Genomic DNA, 22,262 nt, shown 5'->3' on the forward strand with positions numbered 1-22,262 from the left:
GCATTTTAAACAGGTGGCTCTGTGCTGCAGAGATAAAATACATACACAGGTATTCAACTGCACTCCTGACAGAAGTGCAGTAGGTTTCACTGAGAAGTAATCTGATACACTTCCCCCTTTTCCCAGCAGCAAGAAGTCATTAATTCTTGAAGCAAGTGTATTGGTATACTGAGATGAGACTTTCAGTATTTCTAGAAGACAAGAGAAGTCACTGGCAATATTAGAGTTCAACACTTCTTAATTGGAGGGCTACCTAATTTGCAATGACCTACACTCCCTGTCTATTCTTCTAGGGCTTTTTCTCTATTGTAAAGCAATACAGAAAAAGCTTTTTATTGCCCCTTTGATACTGTGTATCTAGTCACCATTCAAAAACAGTCCTCAAGGTAGAAAGAGCTGTAAAAACAAGCTACAGATGCACAAGGCAAGAGTCTATACTTCCTGAGCATTATTAGGTACCAGAGGAATCAAATGTCTTACATATGAAAAAGAAACATCCTCCAAGCCAGAAGTGTAATTACAAAATAGCAGTTAAGATAATACTGAAAAGAATTTAGGTTTATAAATAAGAAGGTTCTACACATGTCTGACATATTTAGGGCACATCAGACAATATAATTTTATTAGCATTATTCTGTCCATTCAATTTTGTGAACTTATTATTTCTGTGAAAATTTTGATAGCTTATCGGTAAGATGACATAGTTAAGATGACCTCTACTTTCTCTATATGAGCTTATATCTGTATAATTCCTGAGGAGTTAAAGTCCATTACATACAGTGGTGTTGGAATAGACAATCAGATGACAAAAAATTAGCAGTTTCACTAGCTGCAGTAAGACAAATGACCCATACTTGATCTAAAACTACTAAGGACAGACAGCTGAGAAGTACTACATTTGACCACAATGCAACCTTAAGGAGATTTGCTGATCATCCCTGGACTAAGAAATTTTCTCTCTGAGAAGGGACACATACAGACAGCCTGTGCTTCAGATCTGGGCCCTTTTTTAGTCACAAGCTCTGCACTGCCTTACCAGCTGACACATGAATGAGCACAGAACTTAGAAGATCCCCATCACAGTCTTTATGCTAAATAATCTATTTCAGAATTTGTTTTAACATCCAAAACTTCAGATCTGCCTTAATTCCCTAAAAGCAGTAAACAAAAAGCTTAATGAAATGACTTTTACATAATCTTGTCACCTACCTTGTGGTGATTTCTCATGGCAAAATCACAGAGCTTTCATATCATCATTATCACTTAAGTTTAGAAAATGTAGCAGGTATTATAGAACTGACATTATTAGAAAGAGTACTGTAAGTAGGCTTGCAGACCTACTACTGAATGACTGCACTCCCCAGTGAGGACTGGTAGTGCTAGCTTCAGATCGGGCTAATCCTTCTTGCGAACTTAATATTTGCTACAAGTTTCCAAAAATACCACTTCAATAAAGAAGCAAGCAAAGAAGAGCCAATGTAAAGTTGTCAAGCATCATCAACACTGCCTGTTTCTTCACTCTGCCTTAAGACAGAAGCTAAGCACCTTTAACATCAATGTTACTCCAATTACATGCCAGTTTTACATTTTTCTAAAAGGGATAGAAAACTCAAATAATGCTCATATACCAGGTCACTTAAAGCAAGAGATGTGATTATGCTGATGTATCAAGAATGTTTAAGTAGCAGAAAGATGATGATGATGATCAGAAAAGCTGTTTCAGGCTACCAGAAGATGCAAGGTTCATGTGGCAAAACCCTGGATTCAGCCATCATTTTCTTTACTAGAGCAGCAGTCTCACCAAAAAGAAAAGGACTGCCTTTTCTCTAACTTGCAGAACTACATTTTAATTAGATCTATCATCATCACTCCAAACAGTACAAAGAAGAGTAGAACAAATGCATACAAAAAAAAAAAAAAAACCAAAAAAAAACCCCAAAAAACAAAAAAAAACCCCACCCCTTCTCAAGTGGCTCTACCTGGAAGAAAAGTCTTCAGCAAGGCTGAGCCAAATAATCTCTGAATTTATCAGTGTTTTTAAAGTCACTGAAAGATAAAAATGTATCCATGTAGAACCACAATTCTCTGTGTCACAAGTTAGACTTTGCTCACTAATGAGAATCTGTCCCATGTTTGATGCACTCCTTTATGGTTCTTCTTTCATGCCTTGCAGCAGGACAGCCAGACCTCTTCACCTATAACATCCAGAGCCCCATTTTGAGATGACAATCTTACAACACAGTCCAGGCCATGTCACCTACTTCACGGACAGTGGCAGAATTCAGTTTGCTGGCACTGCATCAGCAGAAAGGACAGTAAGGGACACTTACTGACTAGATGACACACTCACCTAACAGCTGCTAACCCAGTACCTGATAAGAAATAAAGTAGTAGGTCAAGTAAAGGAGCCTACAGGCCAAGCACAACCAACCAGGTACTAGGGCTATTCACAAGGGGCTCTTTAATTCCAAGTCTGTGTCTGTTCATCATCACCCTGCTGAACACACAGCCCAGTGAAATGCTGCTCAATGAAGTGCTTAGTATTTGTAAAATGCCTCAAGATACGTAGATTAAGGATACCACAGATGTGCCAGCCAAAATAATATTGTTCTGACACTGCATACCTTCAGGAATAGAAAGATACACACTATAGAAAGTAGTTGTGCTGATCTCTCTTTAAATATAGATCATTAGATTTCTACTGTGATTCCCATCAATGTCAGTAAACGTGTGTACAAAGAGCTACTCATTTAACTATCATACAATGCAAAACCCTATGCATATATCCAGAATGATTATATATTCAGTACATTCCCTTTAATGTCAGTACATCAACTGTGCTTCTATTGAGCTTCAGAGTTTGTCGTCACATTCTGGCAAGTTTTGCCTTGCCTTCTCATCTCCCACACTTGATCTGCCTTTTTAAACTCAGCATTTCTAGCAACCTCTCCTGGATGGGTTTGAAACTAGATTCTTCTCTCCTGCTCATCAAGAGAACACTATATAATTTCCTGTTTTATGTACAGCATCTGGCACTGTAGAAAGAATCACTGCAAATCTTACCAAGGCAGCAGAAAAAAAAAAAAAAAACAGCTGAAAATCCTCCTGCATGGAAAATGGCTCCTCAGCACCAGCTACAAAATCTATTACATATTATATGAAAGGTTAGCAGATTTCCTGACAGAGCATAGTACAGTACATGGTATTTGATTGGTGTATGGAAGCACAACACTGAAAGAGAGCAAGCCTTCCACCCAACACCTAAATGACAGAACCTCAATCTGATTTTCTCTGTACCAACTAAAAAACATCAAGAGAAATCTGCCAGGAGTTCACACTTAACATTAATATTTGGAGTGATAGCCTATGCAAAGCATCTGAAACAAAATAGCCTTCTCTACCTAACTTACAAACAAACTTTGGCTACAAAGTTTGTCAAAACACCAGAATGACTTAACCACCCTCTTTTATAGCAGTGACTTAGACGTATCAGAAGCTATACAACACTGACATTCAATGACACAAAAGAGAGAATTTAAAGATATTTAAGCATTCAGAAAGTTACCTAAGCACTGACTCTTAATCTCACATGACAGGTTGGGGTTTCCACATGAATTCTCATCTTTATCAAGCCACCAAAATAAAAAAGGTTCATTAAATAAAAAGAGTCCCCTATTGAGATATAATACAAAGGAACCCAAAGTTCATTTTTGCAATGACAGCAGATGACAAGGGCATGCAGCTGCTGGGTGGAACTGAGCAGGGAGTGATCTCACAGTAGCACTAGAAGCTTTCAAAGCTGCAGAAGGCATTTCATGTTTGATTAAGGCTGTTCAAACACAGGGCAGAATTATCATTGCATGCAGGCAGACAAGTAGGATGAGAGGACATGAGTCTTTCAGTGATCTGTAGTCTCCTGAAATTTCCCTGTTAACAAAGCAATGTTGCTTTCCAAATCTTTGTACAAAACTCCCTTTAGTTTTCTACTAACATTCAAACATGTTAAGGAGCCTGGGAATGAAGTGCTTGAGGTACTGGCTGTATCTGCCAAGCAAGGACTAGTCCACAGATCTTGGGTATCTTCCAGGTTATTTTATGGGCCCCATCTGCAGAGTACTGCCTAACTCAGACTCAAACACCCACAGCAACCTGCACTGTGCATTTGTGGAAATTAACTTGGAACTCCGCCACACACTTACATAAGGTCATGACATGATGTGGTTACTTGTCGTTTCTGATATTTATTGAAGTGGAATAAAGTGCTATTCATGAGCTAAAAGCCAGCCCAATGTTTTATTCAGAATTAAAATGCTTTTTCCAAACAGGATGGCTTTTCCAGCATGGCAAGCACTAGGCCAGTTCTGTTTCCATTAATCTCAAAGACAGCTTCTGAAAAGAGCTGCCCTAATGTGTATCATTATGCTGGCTGCTGAGGGCAGGTCCAGACTGGCAAGTCAGCACTATCTCCCTGAGGATGAACACAGCTAAGGTGGCACAGGAATCTGACCCTGTGCACAGAGGCAACTTGCAATTGACAAGACTCTCCTGGCTAACTGGAAAACATCTTCCCACTGAGCAAACTAGAGAGAAGCAAAGGAAACTCTGCTATGGTAAATAATATGGTAAAAAACTAGGTTTCAGAAGGAAGGTCAAGGATATCACTGAGACATCAGCAGGAATTTTAATTACAATTTCTTTATGACTGAAATAATTTCTGTCCAGCAGTGGAGACCATATATTCCTGCCAGGGCTCCACTCTGCCTGAGTTCAATATAACATACCTACAGTTCAGGTATTTATTTTAGGCCAGTAATTTAATCTACCACGTGCGTTTCTTTCTAAATCAATTTTCACTCAGCTATTGCTATTGTTGCAATTCAAATTGTTTAAGCAAGTGAGGTACTATTGCATGTCTCATTACTGGGTCATAGGATCAATCCTAGAAATTTCCACAGGGAGCAGACCTATAGTGATGATGACAGCCGGACTGCCGTGGCTGGGGCATTCCTATCCAGTGATGAGGTCAGCCAAGATCCAAAACCTCTGACGACCCTGTGCTAGGTTTAAAAATATATCTGTCACATTGCTGGAAAGTGCTTCCTGGCTCTTCTGTTACCTCTTAAGAGGTGACAGAAATAATTGATTTTGAAAAGGCAAAGCAGCATGATAAAATTGAGGACTGTTATGTTAGCCACATAAATGATCAGTTATCACAGTTGAGACCACAAACACACACAAAATATACAACAACACAGTTTTTCTTTATATCAAAATATTTTCTGAAAAGTTCTTCCCCTAACATAGTTAGGTTTGTGTCAAAGATCACAAATGCTAAGCTTACGCACTCAGGTATAACTATATCTAGTTTACACTTCAAGTAGTTCAGGCAACCATTTTAAATCATCTTGAAAATTTGGACATACACTGGCATATGATTATGTACACACCCAGCTTTAAAACACTGTAGCAGGCACTGATGGGACTGTATGGCCATGCGTGATGTTACTGTGTTTGTAAATCTTATTTCTTGAAATTCCTTTCCTGAAGATTCTGCAAATGGAGATTACATCCAACTCCACACATTCCCATACATTCTACAATGGAAAGCATTAAATACAACAGCGACCAACAGTTTGCCAGCTGTTGGTTCCTGTTCCTGTGCCCAGCATGCCAACTTAATGGCCAGGTCTGCAAAGATGTGAGTGGATGAATGAATAAATTTTGGAAATTGCTGCAGACAGAAAAAGAATAGCTAAAAACGGATGAGGCAGATTGAGACAACACTGCAATCAGCCCCTTAGTAAACCAAGAAAATAACCACATTTTTTCTGCACAGTACCACCTCCAGTTAGGCATTCGCTGAAAAAATCAAAGCAATGCGAAACACTAAAATAGGAACAGATCAGTTGGTTTGACTACCCAGTGTTAACATATATTTATTAATCTTACAAAATCTCTGTAATGTTTCAATGCAAATGATGACCTACACACACGTACATATTGCCTATATCACTCCTCCATACTGCATTTAGAGCACCTTACTGAAGCAATTTAATTAACACTAGAAAAGAAACATTTATTCATCTAGCACAATGGTGATTCACAATCTAATTGTATAATCTTACTTATTAAAATGTCAATTTTACCACCAAAAGAAAACTAAAATAGTAGTTAATTCTCCTAACTGCCCTGAACTTGCACATCCCACCTCACTGTCTCCATCTGTACAAAGCTGAATACCCAGTTTGGTCAGACTCTTCCAATTGATTGTCTTCCAAATAACAAAGAAGGTCAAAGAATCCCTGATGAGACATCACTGCTACCCTTTGGGCTGTTCACAGGATAAGGAGCACCTAAGCCCTGTAGGCTATCTGCAAATCATACTTTTATCAACATTTCTGGTTTGAAACGTAACTTTGAAATAATAAGAGCTCTTTTGGCTTTGCTGTTTAGTTATGAGTCATTCTGGTTCTATAAATAAGTGGATGGCAGACTACTGAGAAAAGAATATCAGTCCAACACCTTAGCAGGAGCCCCAAAACAACAAAGGGACAGACATACTCATGCAGATCTATTTCCAGAGACCTTAGAATCATAAACATAACTATGCCCTGTAACGTTAGATTACATTATTGAGATAAACAAAAACAGCAAAACCAAAATCATGTGCACCAAATGAGATAGCCTATTAAGCACTATCACAACACTTAAACTCAAAATAAAATTCAATCAACTCAAACTATGCTTCTTTCCTTGTCCTAATACCCTGATGCCATGCTCTTTTCCCATAGAGAGATATAGAATTGAAGAGTTCCAGTAGTGCATTAGGTTAAGTTTACAGCATGTCTATTCACTCTTTTTCCTTTCTGCACTGACTTTTCTAGAGTCTTCAGTAGAGAACATAAGTGTATCTAAAGATTTGGCCATACTTATTATCTGTCAGAGTAAAAAAAAACAAAACAAAACAAAAAACTGGCAGGCATTTGGACCCCAAGCCCTTTTGAGAGCAAATTTTATCAGCCAGTCATTTGCTGGAGCTCATGAAGAAAGAAGCAGGCAAATAGAGGAAAAGACTAGTCGTGAGCACAGCCATGGCTGAGATGACCAGAAGCCTAACACTCCATTTTGATGTGGGGCTGCCCACCTCAAGCCCAGGGTTTTATTACATGTTTTTAAGCATGCCCTCTTTCACATTTTGCATGAGAAATTTTAAACTGAGTCTGTGGAACTATCTGGGGATTTAATCAACTTCAAGCTATCACCAGAAATAAAAGCAGTAATGAATTTATCTGAAAAGCAACTAACTCCTCACCCTCTCCTACAATTCCCCATGAAACACTCAGTGAATAATTTGCCAATTAAAAGCTAGACAGTCCACAAGTTCACTAGTCATCCATTTATGAAAAGACACAGGGCATCCATTTTAATGCTGCAGTTACATTTTAATCAAAAAATCTCAGAGGTCTTTGAAGAGACAAGATGCACTCTATTTGACAAGCCCATTTTTTAAAATAACTTCTTTGGTTTAACAGCTATCAGGTCAAACAAGAATGCAGCACACAAGTTATGGATTAAATGGTACCTTAAACAAATAAGATTCAGCAACATCAAGCAAGAAGTGGAATGCACAAGCAGAGGGGCATAGGAGAGTAGCCAATACATGCATTAACTTTTGAAGTTTGCCATTGTCCAACTGGTTTGGAATAGAGCACATGACAGCACTGAACACCTACTGGAACAGGGACCTTCAGACTAGGGGCTGCGTAACCTCAGTGCCTCCTCACACCAGAAGCTTCACGAGGAAACGTGACTTGATCTAATTTTGGAAACTGGAAAAAAGCAAACTTCAGGAAGGAAGTTTAAAAATATTCAGGAAAAGATCATTTCAAAGAAAAAGGAAACAGACTAGATCTATTCAAATAATAAGTCAGCCTCAAACTGCAGTAATACATCTATTTAGAAACAGCACATCAGTACTGCTGGTGTCTCTCTGCAACACTTCAGACATGGAGCAGGAAGTCACTGTTATCTTTGGAAGGGTCTAACTCAGGGGTTTCCAGATGTTCCTCTATACACTAGTACTTCAGCTCTCTATTTATGTCCAACACAAATTAAACTCCAAATCAGGTCTGCACAGATTTCCAATATACTCTCCTGTCAGTTTCAGACATTTCCATCCATAAGACAACCTTTGAAACACAAATCTGAGGATGACAGAAGCTAACAAGCATTGAACTTGCTAAGAAAAGATGAAGCAAACTGTTTTCAGGATCCTGGGATAAAGGTATAGTTCCCTATTTCCATAGGAAGTTTGCAGAACCTTGCACATGTAGCCTGGCAGAACCACCCTCCTCCGGTTTGGCCAATGCAAAGCACTTAGTAAAGCCTCACCCATAGCCTTGAGGAACACCAGGATCATCTCAGCTTCCGATCCACCACACAAATGCAGTTTCCACCCATGGACTACTTTTCAGTTTTTCAGTTTTATCTTCTCATGTCTTCACAAATTCTTAGTTCACCAAGAAATGAAATCAAGAGGTTATTAGCTAACCTCTGTTTATGAAAGTGGAAATCCTCATCATGCCCTAAAATTGTCTAATTTACATAACAGTGATTCTCAAAGGGGTGAATGGATGTATGTTTGCCTTACAGTGATCCAGAGAGCAAAGGTTTCCTCCTAGTCTCAATTTGTCCTCCCCTTCTCTTCCTTTCTCACCCCCTACTTTTTTCCTCTAACAGCCCTGAAACAGTACAGAAAACAGCTAGTGGAAAGTGGGAAAATGGGCAGTGAGCAGAGCAAAGAGGGCTGCTGCCTCCTTCTTCCTCCATATCTCCTCCTCCTGCACAGCAGCATGCTGAACTGTAACAGCAAAGAAAGCTAAAGCAAGGAAAAGAAATTACACACAGATGACCGAAACTCAATTGTTTTCAAAATGCTGCTTTTCACAGAAAGGTGATATAAATATTAGAACAAGCAATCACAACTGAATTCCAACTAGTCTTCGTAAAATGTAAGACTAGGCTCAGCACATGAAATGAGCACAAGAGTTAACAAAGTAATATATATTACATACCATGTTATCTTTTTCACAATACATATTCTGAGGTTTAAATACAACTTCTCCTATGAATATATGCTACACATTTCAGACACATTTAATATATACCAAGAGACAATCTATCCTAAACTTCCTCCTTTTCTATGCCTCAACATGCTTTGCTGCAAGCAAGTTTGAATTTATATACTAAACAAGGCCCAGCTGGCTAAATAGTGAGCCCAGACAGATCTCTTTAGGAAGTGGTTATTTATTTATTCTAAATCAGCCCCATACAACTCATACCCTATTTCTTGGAACCAACGTGGTACAGGAATTTAACATTTCACTAATACAATCCGCATCTTCACCGCAAGCACTAATTACAGAAAGCTCAGCTTATTCTCCTTTTAAAGCCATCTACCATTGTTGCCTACAGTCTAACTTTATTAACTCACCTATATATTCAGCAAAGTAGCCCACACTTACTGACCTGAGCTGCTCTGCAGTACTCCTGCATGGTTTTTCAGAGAATGGAGTAGTCGGACCCAGCTGTAGTGGCATTTCTACATTTTCAAAGCTCTGTGCAAGCATTACGCAATTAACTTTCCTTCTGATACACACGTCAACACCAAAACTCAGTAATTGTAAAATGCTTTGGGATCCCTGATAAAGAAGGAACCTATGTAAAGGTCAGATTAATAACTTTCTTCTTGCAAAGAAGTATCTTAAAGAAAAATTAAACAGAGGCACAATTCTAGCATTCTGGCATTTCTTACAGCTGCTGTTTCCTAGCTGAACACCATGCCTGCTTAGAGTCATGTGTGTTCACATGACCTGCTAAGCTGGAGGCTGTTTTGGTCTTGAACTTTTTTCCCCTGCACTTTGAGATCCGCACAGCAATACGTTTATTGTATATTGTTGAGTATACAAGAAAATACATAAAAGGCACACAATGTCAGTTGCTTCTAAATAGCCTATAACTAGTCTGTCCATTATCATTATATGTATTTGGGTATGGAATTAACTTCATTAATACTTCAGGAGTTTGGTTGGGTTTTTTTTGTTGTTTGTGCATGTGTGTGTTGTTTTGTTTTTTTTTTCCCTAAACAAACCAAATGCTACTTAAATTGCACTTCACCTTACTTGGCAACCAGAGAATAAAAGAACTTTATGTTCGATTTCCATTTACTCTAGATATGAAAGCACATGCTAACACTCTTTAAAGAGTATTGATATCAATTTTTCTTTCTGAAGACTACTTCCATGTTTATTTAAAGATGAGGGCATAATGGAATTCTAATAACACCACTTCAGGCTTCCACGTGAGTAATGTACAATGCATCATCTCTGGAAAGATACAAAGAACTCTGTTCAACACCATAGAGATGATAATTTAGAAGTATAAGCAATCATTGGAAAAATAACATAACCCATCAAAATCCATAGGTCAGTCAGTTCTATTTCTGTGTTATAACAGGAACTGTGGCATCAGCATAGGGCATTATACAGGGATTAATGACTAGCTGGAATTAAAGGCCCCAGGCTCTGCCTGAGGCGATGAACTCCTCCCACCTACTCATTAATCCCAGGAGATACCGAGTCTCCTCTGGAGCATTAACATCCAAGGCTTTTCATAAAATCCTTTCTGCACAGGATTTTTGTGCTTAAATTATTTGGATTATATGCATATGTGAGTAAAAAATACAGTGAATTAGGTGGCTGAAAAGCATCAGTGCCCTCAAGACTGCTCAATGGGAACAGACACCCTCAAAACAACAAAGAATACACATAGGCTGCTACATTTGACCACTTGCTCTCCATGTATTTGAAGAGAGAGCCATATAGCTTTAGCAGCTTTCTGTTTGTCTTCCAGTGCTTTATCTTCTTCAGGAAATGTCTGCTTCACTCCTGCTGAACCTTCTCATTTTGCAACACCCCATTCCACTACTATCACCACTGCTCCCTAGACATCACAGGATCTTCTGGATAGGTGCTAGGCTCATTCAAAATCAACCACAGTACATGTGCATCAAATACAGTAAATATTTCAGTCATCACTGTGATGCAGTTATTAGCACATTACAAATCTCAGAGCTGGGGGGAGGGGAGGAAGAAGAAAAGATTATACACAATTTGTTACTTTGATCTCTGGCACAGTCTCACAGAGAGCAAACACACAACAGACTTTCAGCAGCTACACTTGCATGAAGCATTGACTGTTCTTGGGTGAGAACACCAAAACTGCAAAAAATAATAATAATAACAATAAAAACTTAAAATCCAAACACTCTACATTCCCTTTTCCAGTAAAGCATTGCTCCAGGGAATAATCCATGTGACTGAGATGCAATCTGGAATGTTGCCATTTACCACAGTAGCAATTCTTGATGTGAGAAGCAGCAAATGAAACATATCTCTCTGACTCTCAAGCACCGCACATTGCTCAGAACCTGAGCTCCACAGTGACATTCAAATATTCCCTACTAACATATAGTCTACCCATGAAAAGCTCAGCAATCAGAAACACAGTTATCACACAGTATAAAAGATAAGCTGCCTAATGTATATTGATGCTTCCAGCTTGCTTTATACATTGCAAACCACTCCTGGTCAAATTCTCCACTCAAATACATACAAGAGCTTTTCCACTGAAGCCAGTGTGGTTTGTGTATACCTACTGAGATTAAAGAATGCAGAATTTTGATGCTCATAACAAAACTCATTGAAAAACTGTGTTGCTACATGATTATTTCTTTTTGTTGTTCCTGAAAAAAAAAAAAAAAAATCCAACTTGTACTCAAAAAGTCCCTCAAAAAGATCCAGCAACAGAAAACAGTTGTGACAGCTAATAGCATACCTAAAAGTAAAGCAAAAGTTGTAATAGGCATAAGAATATCATACTTGCCAACCTGTTTGTTCAGAATTGTCCACAGGTTGCTTTAGATTAAAAGCATAGATCTGTACTGAAGTATCTCCCTCTATGAAATAGAGCAGGCAAGTCTATTGTTGTTCAGTTATGGCCTGGGAAAATTATGCATTTGTGTGCAGTGATCACTTTTCCATAGCCTTTTGCAGCCTGAAGAACTATTCTTGTAGTGATGGCAATGTAACTAGGATGGTTAAGTTCCTTCCCACAAAAACAGATAAAAGCTCAAATGACAGTTTCTGGCAAAAGGATTTCTGGCAGAGGAAGCAAACTAGGAAATGCAGCTCCTGATATAAAGCAGCCCACTCTGTCTAGTCTGAGAGAAGGCTCGTTGCCTGGGTGTTTCTCAAATCTGCTTGCTGGATGAAAAAACTGCCAGGCTTTAAAACATCTAAAACTTTGCTATGAGAATTACGTGATTTTCAGATCATGATAAATCCTGACTAAAAGATGAAAGTGTCAGTGTTTCAAACACTTCCTTTCCTTCAACAAGCTTACATTTACAGTGCAGTGAGGGGAGTGGGTTGACAGGGTCCTTCCTCACTTGACAGATTGCTAATATGTATAAGCAGTGTTTAAGTACTGAACAAAAATGGTGACAGATATTGTCCTTACAGAATTACACAGTATCCCAAGAATCTTCCTTGTATTTTTCCCCATGCCTCCCTTTCTGTCTCCCGTCTTCCACCATCCATCATTTCTCCAAAGAAATGAATGCTAGATTATTCACTGCCCTCTTATTATACCAAGTTGTCAGGCTAAGTTGTTAAATTGAGAAATGGTGTTTCACCTCAAGTGAAAAGTTCAACCTCTTTCCTTTCTCCTGCAAAGTTTAGCTACAGTCAGTGAGGGAACACAAAATAGAGGCAGGAGCAGGCAAGAAAGCACCAGCAGCCTCAAACTGTGGCTGGAAATAAAGAACAGTTGCCCATGTGCACCCACAGCTCATGCAAGAAGCTAACTGGAAGACAGCCCACCTGTAGGACAAGAAGCCACAGGATACTTCTCCCACAGCCTTGATCCCTATCGTCAATGCTGATGGCAAACATTTTATTGCTTCCTCTTCTTTTCTGTGGTTGCCCCTCCCTCCCCCCTCCATCTTTTAGATATTTGTTTAGATTTTCAGCACATAAAAATCCTGGCATTGTCACTATGGGCTCTGAGCCATCTGAGCAATCTTCTTAAAATACACCAACATATCATCCATATGGTTACCCAATATGTAACTATTTACTTTCCAGGATAATAACAGAGAGGTAACAGAAATTGCTGAAAGCTTCATAAAACTTAACAAGTTACCGTCACCCTCATGAGAATTTTCACTGAATAAGAGTGTTAGATACCAGTCTGCAGGATCCCCTCTTCAAACATTTTCATTATAAGTCTCCATTAAACAAGAATGAAAAATCAGCTGAGTGGCTGTCCTTAGGAGTAACCTGTTTGAGATCACTGCTACATGTTCCATCAGTTTGGCATCATGCAGTGCACAATGTTCTAGAAGAAATACTTCAAATGCAGCATTTAGCAAGGCTGGGAAGACAATGTGAAAGTGAGGAGAAATATCAAGATAACTCCTTTCCATGTATGATTTTTTTCCATAATAGTTCAGAAATATTCAGTGATTTTCAAAACAGGATTCAAGATTGGGCTGAAGGATATAATCAGGGTGTAAAATAATTCAGTTTTCCTGTCAACAGAAATGGATACCTGCTTACACTTCAGTCAAATTACATAAAAAAAATTATCTTGCTTCTTCCAGAGATTCACTGTTTTCACAGAAGAAAATGATATTGGACCATAATTCAGTTTGTTGAGACAGTTATCATTTATGTTCCCTTCACAGGATGTGCAATGCTGTCTGAGAGCAAAATTGTCCAACATAGTTTCCCAGGTGTACTTCAGGCAGTAACAGGCGTAAAAGAGTGAGTTGATCTGCAGTTAATTTATATACCACAGATTGTGAGTTAATACACAGGAAGTCAGTGGTGTTAAGGAGTATTCGAACAGTCCAGTGAATGGATTTGTGATTACTGAACTTGTGGAAGAAATCAGTGAGCTCTTAGGCCTGCATGGATAAAAGAAGACAGGAGCTTCTCTGGCATTCTTCAAAGAACTGCAGTTCCTAAGGTTGTTAGGCTAGTTGGGAAACAGAATCTCTGCACAGAGGTGACTACAGCCCAAAAAGGACAAGGACGAAGAAGGACAGCCAGGTCACACCTTAGCCCTGACAGCACTACTGGAAAGATTTGGGACAGGAACACAACAAAAAAAGTTGTGCAAAAAAGGAGTGCATGCTCTCCTTTGGTGTCATAGAACTTGAATGACCTCTCCCTGGGACAATATAGTTTTCTTCAGAGATCAGCACTGAGACAGAAGAAGCCAGACTTTCAGTTTCAAAAGGAAGTTGTATTGTTTTATGGACAGAAAACTAAAATAAATATTATTTAATCAAAACAGTTTGAATTCCTATGATTATACTCAGGTATTTTTCCTGAGACCACCATAGGATGCACAAAGCTTTAAGGATTAGGCACTGCATTGGTCACATTGGTAAACAGAAGCTTTTCCACCATACTCAACATGAACAAGAATATTGTGTATATTGTTACCTGAACATCATAGGTCTAAGCAAATTCAATATCCTGAAGTCAGCATCAGTGAATCCCCTGCTGCTCTGAAAGTGCAGGGAATGATATCCATTAGCATACTTTCCCCTTAAGCACAAGAAAATATAATTAGCATTAATTTATTGACTAAAAAAGAAAGTGGAAATGAAGACCAGATTGGAGTCCAGTGAAAGATCTAAAAGGTAATGGTGAAATACAGCATAATAAATAGATAAACTCAGGAGTTTCACTTAGAGTGAAAGCACGTGCCTTCTCTTGACTAACACAAACTATACACAGAGCCAAATTCAGCCTCCAAAATGCACTCAGGCTTATCTCATCAGCTGAAAAGAAAACAATGACCCAAGTCCAGTTTTGTCATATACAGTGCAATTCATTTAGCACATGATCTAAAGGCAGCTACACAGTAAACCTCATAGAAACAATGTAAAAAACAATGTAAAAATTTACTTCTGTGTAAGATCACACTATGAACACAACTACAGATTATGTAGCACTTTTGAACTGTTCACTATGACTCCAGAATGTATCTTTAAAGATTTTGTCCAGGTACAAATGGAGGAAGACTACATGCTTGCTTTATTATCTTTATAAACCAGAGTAACCTGCTGCTGTTACAATGAACTCAGTTAAAAAAAAAAAAAAAATTTAAAAAAAAAAGGCTTTTGATTCACAAGTAGATTATAATAACAGGAACAGAATGATTACACTGTTGCCATATGTGAAAAATACAGGAATCTGTCACTGAGTTTACATCTTAATGCTACACTGGGTACATGAGAACACATGAAACAGTGTCCAAGAAACTTCCAATCCACCATAAAGAAAGCTGTTTCCATACAGCTTTACTCTTATTTTCTGTTATTTTTCCAGTGAGAATGTTCAGTTTATGGATTCCCAATAGAAACTCAGCAGCTTCAGGGAACGAGTACAACTGATAGCCTGTGTGATCATGCATATGCATTTTCTGGGCAGAAATCAACACCCCACTTGGACCATATTTCATCTGCCAGTTGGTCAGGTTGTTTATATGTTTTGCTGAGAGGAATGGCTTTTCTTTTTTAATAAAGCCTCACCATAACCTTTTTCCAATCTCACCTCCTTGTTCGTCTCATTAGCTTACAACTATAAATAGATAAACATTTACTTTGCATAGGCATTAGTCAAAAGGAAAGTATCTGCACCTCAAGACCTGAAACTGGTCCACTTTCTGAGTATTTCAGCTCTACAAAGTGGGGAAAAAAGCATACAACTAAACCTACAGTTTAGAATTGCCACAGAAACAACTCATTAATATATTAAATGCAAGCTACATCTGTTTCTAAGCCTCCTGTTATTATATTTGTTTACAACTGCAAAATACAAAATAAACAGGTATTCTTCTGTATCTTTTCACTGATACATCCTAAGAAAACCTTTAAAGTGGTTTTTTGGGTTTTTTTTGGTTTTTTTGTTTTGTGTTGGTTTGGGTTTGGAATCTTTTTTGCTGTTTAGTACTGTGAAGTGCTTCCAAACTTTCCCTATTTTCAAAAGGGCACAGCAAAAGCTATTTTGGATTTTCCTTTCCCTTTCCCCAAAGTCAGGAGACAAAGCATAAGATTCCACCACAGCAGTTTTTAATCAAACACGTTTTTTCTTTGAACAAAGCATCACCTTAATAACAATAATCTGTTTTTCCATGTATTAAACACACTGCTCCAATTTCTACAGTTAAGAGATTCCTGTCAGCAACAATTAACAGTATCTCTACAGTATGACAGAGCTAGAAATATGGGCTAACCAGGATACTTTCACACATTTGTTTGCTATATTATAGTCTGAATTTAAATATGATAATTTAATTTAGTAAAAAAAAAAAAAACAAAATTGAAATCAGATTTACCGCTAAAACTTTTACAATTTAATTTTCAGACTAGCAATCAATGCTTATTCAGTTTCCATGTTATCCCTGCCTTCCCTTCTGCAGATGCTCAAGTGACATTAAATTAAACAATTGCACAGATTTTTAAAACTGTCTGAAAATTACCATCTGTGCATAATTCAGGAATACAAAAAGGACCACAGAAATCACTCCTTATAAGTACTTTTCTTAACAGAAATAGAAAAACCAATGCAAAAAAATCTCCCAGGAAAAGTAATACATATTTGTGGCACTCTGCCTATCAAACCCTTTAGAAATGTAAGACAACAGATGAAGAAGAGATCTCGCTATCATCTCACCCAAAAGCTTATTCATTTTCTGAGATGTGACCGTTAAGATTAAATATTAAAACATCCTTAAAAAAGAGCTACGATCAGACAGCAATAAAGCCCATTATTATTCACAGACAAACATTATCCAACTATTAGCTGTTCAGCATTATACTTCACTCCAAATCTATGCAAAATAAATGTAATTTTGTAAACATCAATAATTACAGAAGAAAACAAAAAATAAAGAAATCTTAAACTTACATTGATGTGTTATTATGGGTCCCACACAGCAAGTAGCCCTAAGGGTACATTTTAGTTTTTTTATCCATGCTGTGTTCTTGCTGCTGATGTGACCACTTAGGCACATGGTCAAGTTGCAATCAGCTTCTCTCTTAGTGATGTATGAGAGCTGTGCTGATTTATCTAGTCCTTCTGCAGCAGATTAGCTCTAATGTTTCTGCCTCTGCATCCTACCTTTCTTTAGCAGTAGGCTCTGCATTATCATTGGCAATTCGAATTAAAGAGCCAGTGAACACAGCACAGATTTTTCTTTTCTCTCCAGAAGAACTGCAAAGAAGGTATTCTCACACAAATACCACATTTTGATCCACTGAGCCTCTGTTTTTATATCTTTAGCAAGAACAGTAGTCAGAAATATAGAAGATTGGTTCCAGTAAGTCTGCTATAATCTTTGCATTATTTACTGTTAAAAGAAAATTCTCCTATGCAGATGGTTCTAGGCAAGAAGCAGCTGTAATACACAAACAATTCAGCCAAAAACCATGGACTTTTTACATTCTAACACAAAGGTATCATATGCACACAGTAAAACTCATTTATACCAATCTGGTCAATGTGAAATTAATACAAACAGAATTTACAGAGGGAAAGAAAAAAAAAGGCTGGGGCTTAAAGGAGCTTCACATTAATTCATTCAGCTTAAAAAAAAAAAAAAAAAAGATCTCACTGCCTTACAGTGTATGTTTTCATTATGAATTCTCTCTTTTCTCTGTGCAACTGACATTTTACACTATGGGACTGTCAAATTTAGCTATTAAAAGTGTTACAAAGAACTTCACTGAACATTATTATTATTATTGTGACTTTCCAGTAAACAAGAAGTATTTTAGGAGTAAAAAGCAATTGTTAATTCATGATCTTTTCAATTCAAGACACAGCTATTTAAATTTTCATTAGGACTTTGAAAAATATTTAGGAAAAAATGGATGTCTTAGACCATCTAGTCTTGAAAATGTGAACATCCTGACAAGTTTGCTCACTGTCAAAATGACTCACATCACTGCTGCTCTTAACTGCTACTCTTCCTGATCATAGAGGATAAGTAATCCTCTAAAAATCAAATGCCATGGCTGAATATTAACCAAGAAATACGTACCACTCAAACATTGGTAATAATTAAATAGCACATAAATTCCACCTACTCAAAGGCTTATCCTCTGTTTATTATCAGCATCCATTTTAAACAAACAGTACATGGAGCACCTTACCCTAAACAGAAAACAAGGAAAGGGGGAAATAGAATTAGTTTACTGCTTTACAATAAATCCTAAAACAAAGAGGGGCTATTTTTGATCTAATATTAAATTCTGCTGTGGCAAAATATAGTAATATCCATTTTAAAGTGCTTTCTGCATTTTATGTATATTTTTAAGTTTACCACAGGAGCACAGCTACCTTGGCTACAGCTTCTAAGACTCATCCATGCCTTTCCTGAACTAGGGAAAATAAGCAAAGCATATTAGCCAAAATACTGAAATGTGTTGTATAAGCACAGCATCAGCAGCACTATTCCAAGTACATAGTGAGCCTAAAAACACTCGACTCCACTATAAATAGACCCATTCAGGGACTTTCTTTGCCCCTATAATCCCACTAGAAGGCTGTTTCAGAGCCTCATTCTTAATGGTCAGAGAGATGCTCCTAATACATAGCCAAGCTGCATTAATGCCAACATGCCCCTGAACAGCACTGTTTAACAGCTTTTTCGCCTGAATGATGGTTTTATAAATATATAAAAGCCAACCTCATTTCTTATCAGTTTTCACATCAACAGACAAGATATGTTCTTTTAGTCTTGAGATATAAAATAGACTCTCCATCTCCTCTTACCATAGCAGCCCTTCGCCATATCTAACCCAGTCTGAGTTTGCCTCTTCTAACCATTGGTAAGGGGAAATACAGAATCATGGAATGGCTTGGGTTGGAAGGGAAAATATATACTTTATTAAGGGATCTTAAATATAATCTAGTTCCAAATCCCAGCTGGGCTCTCATCAGCCACTAAATCAGGCACCAGCTCAGGTTGCCCAGGGCCTAGTCCAACCTGACCTTGAACACCTCCTGACACCCACAGCTCCTTAAGGGCTGCTCCAAAAGCAATGCCTCCTACTTTATTACTTTAGTCTACAAGGACAGGGGCAGATAGTGGTGGTATGGCAGTAGAGGTTGAACCTCCCCACCAACATACCATTACATTTTGTTGTTACAACTTGTACAAAATCAGAAATCCTTGGAAAATATTTTCCATAAGCAAGGGAAAAAACATGAATTCCACTGGATTAAAAAGCTCACTCCTCACATCAACAGCAACAATCACAAGCTTTACTTTTTAGTTTTCAAACCACTGAAGCAGTAAAAGAAAGAGCTGCAGTAACTGTCACATACCTGGACATCAGTATAGCTAGAAAGCTATAGCCTTGAGTGGAAATATTGTCATGCAAATTAAAAACCAGTTACATGACTGCAAACCAAATGTAATGAAACAAGGCAACACAAAAAAGAGGAGTCTAAAGAAGTACTTGAAGGCAGGGGGCTTTTTTCCGGTTTTTTGTATACTAAGTCTCAGAAAGAAAACAAATTCATAACATTATAAAAGCACTAGAGGAAGAAGTGGTAGAAACAGTAGTCAAAATATTAAAGTGATGCATAGGTCTCTGAGGAATAAGGATTGCTTAGGAAAAAGTCAATTTGGAAAAATTCAAGTGAGACATTTAAGTAGAACTACTGAGTGAGTGTTGATAGGAACAATCCTGAACATAGTTCAAAGTACATGGCACATTACTTACCACTATAATTCCCATTTCTATGTAGATACTTATAAAAGTTTAACTACAACAACCACCTCACTTAACATAAACGAGCAGCAGTTATTGCAACAATTATCAACTTCCAGCAGAAAATACTGCTAGCAAATATCAAGTTTAGTATGGTCCAGGTAGAAATGAAAGACAGGTTCAGAAAATTCTGGATTTCGGATAATTTATAGTACTATGATGGAATTCCAGAAAAAAATATGAATAGTTACATATAAAATTTTCTTGTATAGTGATGCCAATACATAGATATGACAACTGTGTGCAAACATAAGATTTTAAGTACTGAAGACAAATTATCTCATATACATGAAAGCAGTACATACAAAAACCAGAGAATAAGAGAATAAGGTCTTAAAACTGAGAAGGGAAATCAGAATAACATTGTCTGTAGCACTCAACGCACTTAGCTGTGGCATATGTCTCTATAAGTGGCCATTCACAAATCACTCAGAATGGATACTTTACATGTGAATGGACAAAACTTTAGAGAATATGCAGAACAAAATAATATGTACCTGGAAGAGAGATAAAAACAGTGAATGGATATAATAAAATGGAAAATAAAAATGCAAATCAAGATCTTATTACATAACTATATTCTAGCTTCAAAAGAGGGAACACATCTGTTGCTGCTCTTTAAAGCTGACAAGGAAAAAGCCTGACAGGTTTTATTTATGCAGTTTGCTACACTGTTAAACTCGGTTTCTAAAATACATAGACAACAGCAAGAGACAGAAGCCAGAGGATGTGGAGCCTTTTGCCACAGGTGTGACCAATTCTGCTGTCCCTTATTGCAATGAAATTACAGGAACTGGACAGGTTTGACTTAAGAACATTGTGCCTTTCTACATCCTGTTACAAGTACATACAACTGAGTGGAAGCACACCACCTTGTTTTAAGAGTCCAAATACTTGATGTGTGCTACTTTTCTCTCACCACACAGAGCATCTAACAAGAATAATTTTCCTTTCCCCTTATGGAGCAGTCTGTGACTGATGCTAACCACAAAGAGATGAACACTGTTGGAGAAGTAAGAGTCAGGAGAGTGCTGCTACTATGGAAGCGCTGACAAGCAGCACATTCGTGATCAGGAAGGCAGTACATGCCCTCATTACAAACTGACAATTAAAAAGTAGATTAAGAGATTTTCCTTTATACGGCATCACACATTCTAATATGTTTTTATCATGGTGATCAATTTGACTCCGGGGAGTTAAATCTGCATCTCATACAGCATGCACAAAGAAAACCATTCAAAAGCGCTCACTTAAACACAATATAAAGATAGCATATAGTTTTCTACTTGCATTAACAGTATGGCTGCCTACATAACATCCATTCCTCCCAGAATTCCTATGTTAATAACATGTGCGTTACTACCATTCCTATGGCTTGGAGCATGCATTTCCAGGATTTCCTGTTCCTTGCAGCTTTATATAATGTGAAAGAACAGGGTTGACAACTGCTCACTGAAAGGTCAGTTCTTGTGGGCTGTTTGGTAGCATGCATCACTTTCTGAATAAATATAAATAATAATTTAAAAAAACTTCAGAAAGTTTGGAAGGCAGTTAAAACAGGAAAAGCCTGTCTCAGAATAAAATAGCAGAGTACATTTTGTTTATGAGATCAGATGGAAGTAACACTCAAGGAAATTCCATATGGCAGATGTATGTAAACACATCAGACAATCTGCTAAATCAGTTTTGTTGTGAACTTCTGTTGCAACCTCAAAATATATGATCTTTTGACCATTATCACAGCACCAGCATAGGTAAAAGCACCAGTTTTTACTTGCTCAGATTGCACATAGCTCTCCTTCAAAGAGGAGCATTATATAAAATGGTACCTTCCTCACAACCAAATCCACATATTCAGACTTATCTGCTTAAATTCCCACACTTTTGCTCCATTTCACTCCTTCTAGCACTGCAGTACCAGCGTACTAAGAAATAGACACAGTTATGGTGTAATTCTCACCAATGATGCAAGAATTATTTCCTAATTGCTTATTGATCTCTGATTATCCAACCATCACACAAACCTAGGAAGAAATACTCAATGAACTCCTCTCCAGAGATCAACTAAATTGACATAAAATGCTAGCAGGATAAACAGCGACAAGTGCAGAAATAGAGACCACACTGATAAATGGTAAATGTATAGAAGGGAAGCATACCAGAAAACTGCCTGCAAAATGACAGTAAAAGAGAAGAAGGGGGAGAAACCTTTGGAAAATGTTTCATGCTTTTACAGAGGCTTGGAAGGTATCGGCAGAAGGGAAGATGGGAGAAAACAAGCCTGTACCAAGCTTTTAATCTTCCCATAACTGTACTGAGAGTCTCCAACATCATCCCTGGAGAG

General features: G+C 37.8%; 1 protein-coding gene across 6 annotated transcripts in view; it reads right to left on the bottom strand.

The window, feature by feature from the left end:
• RAPGEF4 (Rap guanine nucleotide exchange factor 4) overlaps nt 1-22,262 on the bottom strand; it is a 135,775-nt gene that overhangs the window by 85,969 nt on the left and 27,544 nt on the right. The window contains exons 1-2 of one of the 6 annotated variants that reach the window (XM_015868502.2): nt 17,046-17,254; nt 14,574-14,638 (exon numbers count right to left, since the gene is read on the bottom strand). The exons of 4 other annotated variants lie outside the window; for them this stretch is intronic. The gene's annotated coding sequence lies outside the window, so the exon portion shown is untranslated. Of the gene's footprint in view, nt 1-14,573; nt 14,639-17,045; nt 17,255-22,262 lie in introns of those variants that run through there. One more of the 6 variants, XM_015868501.2, reaches the window with a different exon arrangement.

This window comes from Coturnix japonica, chromosome 7 (genome assembly GCF_001577835.2).
Source record: "Coturnix japonica isolate 7356 chromosome 7, Coturnix japonica 2.1, whole genome shotgun sequence".
NCBI lineage: Eukaryota > Metazoa > Chordata > Aves > Galliformes > Phasianidae > Coturnix > Coturnix japonica.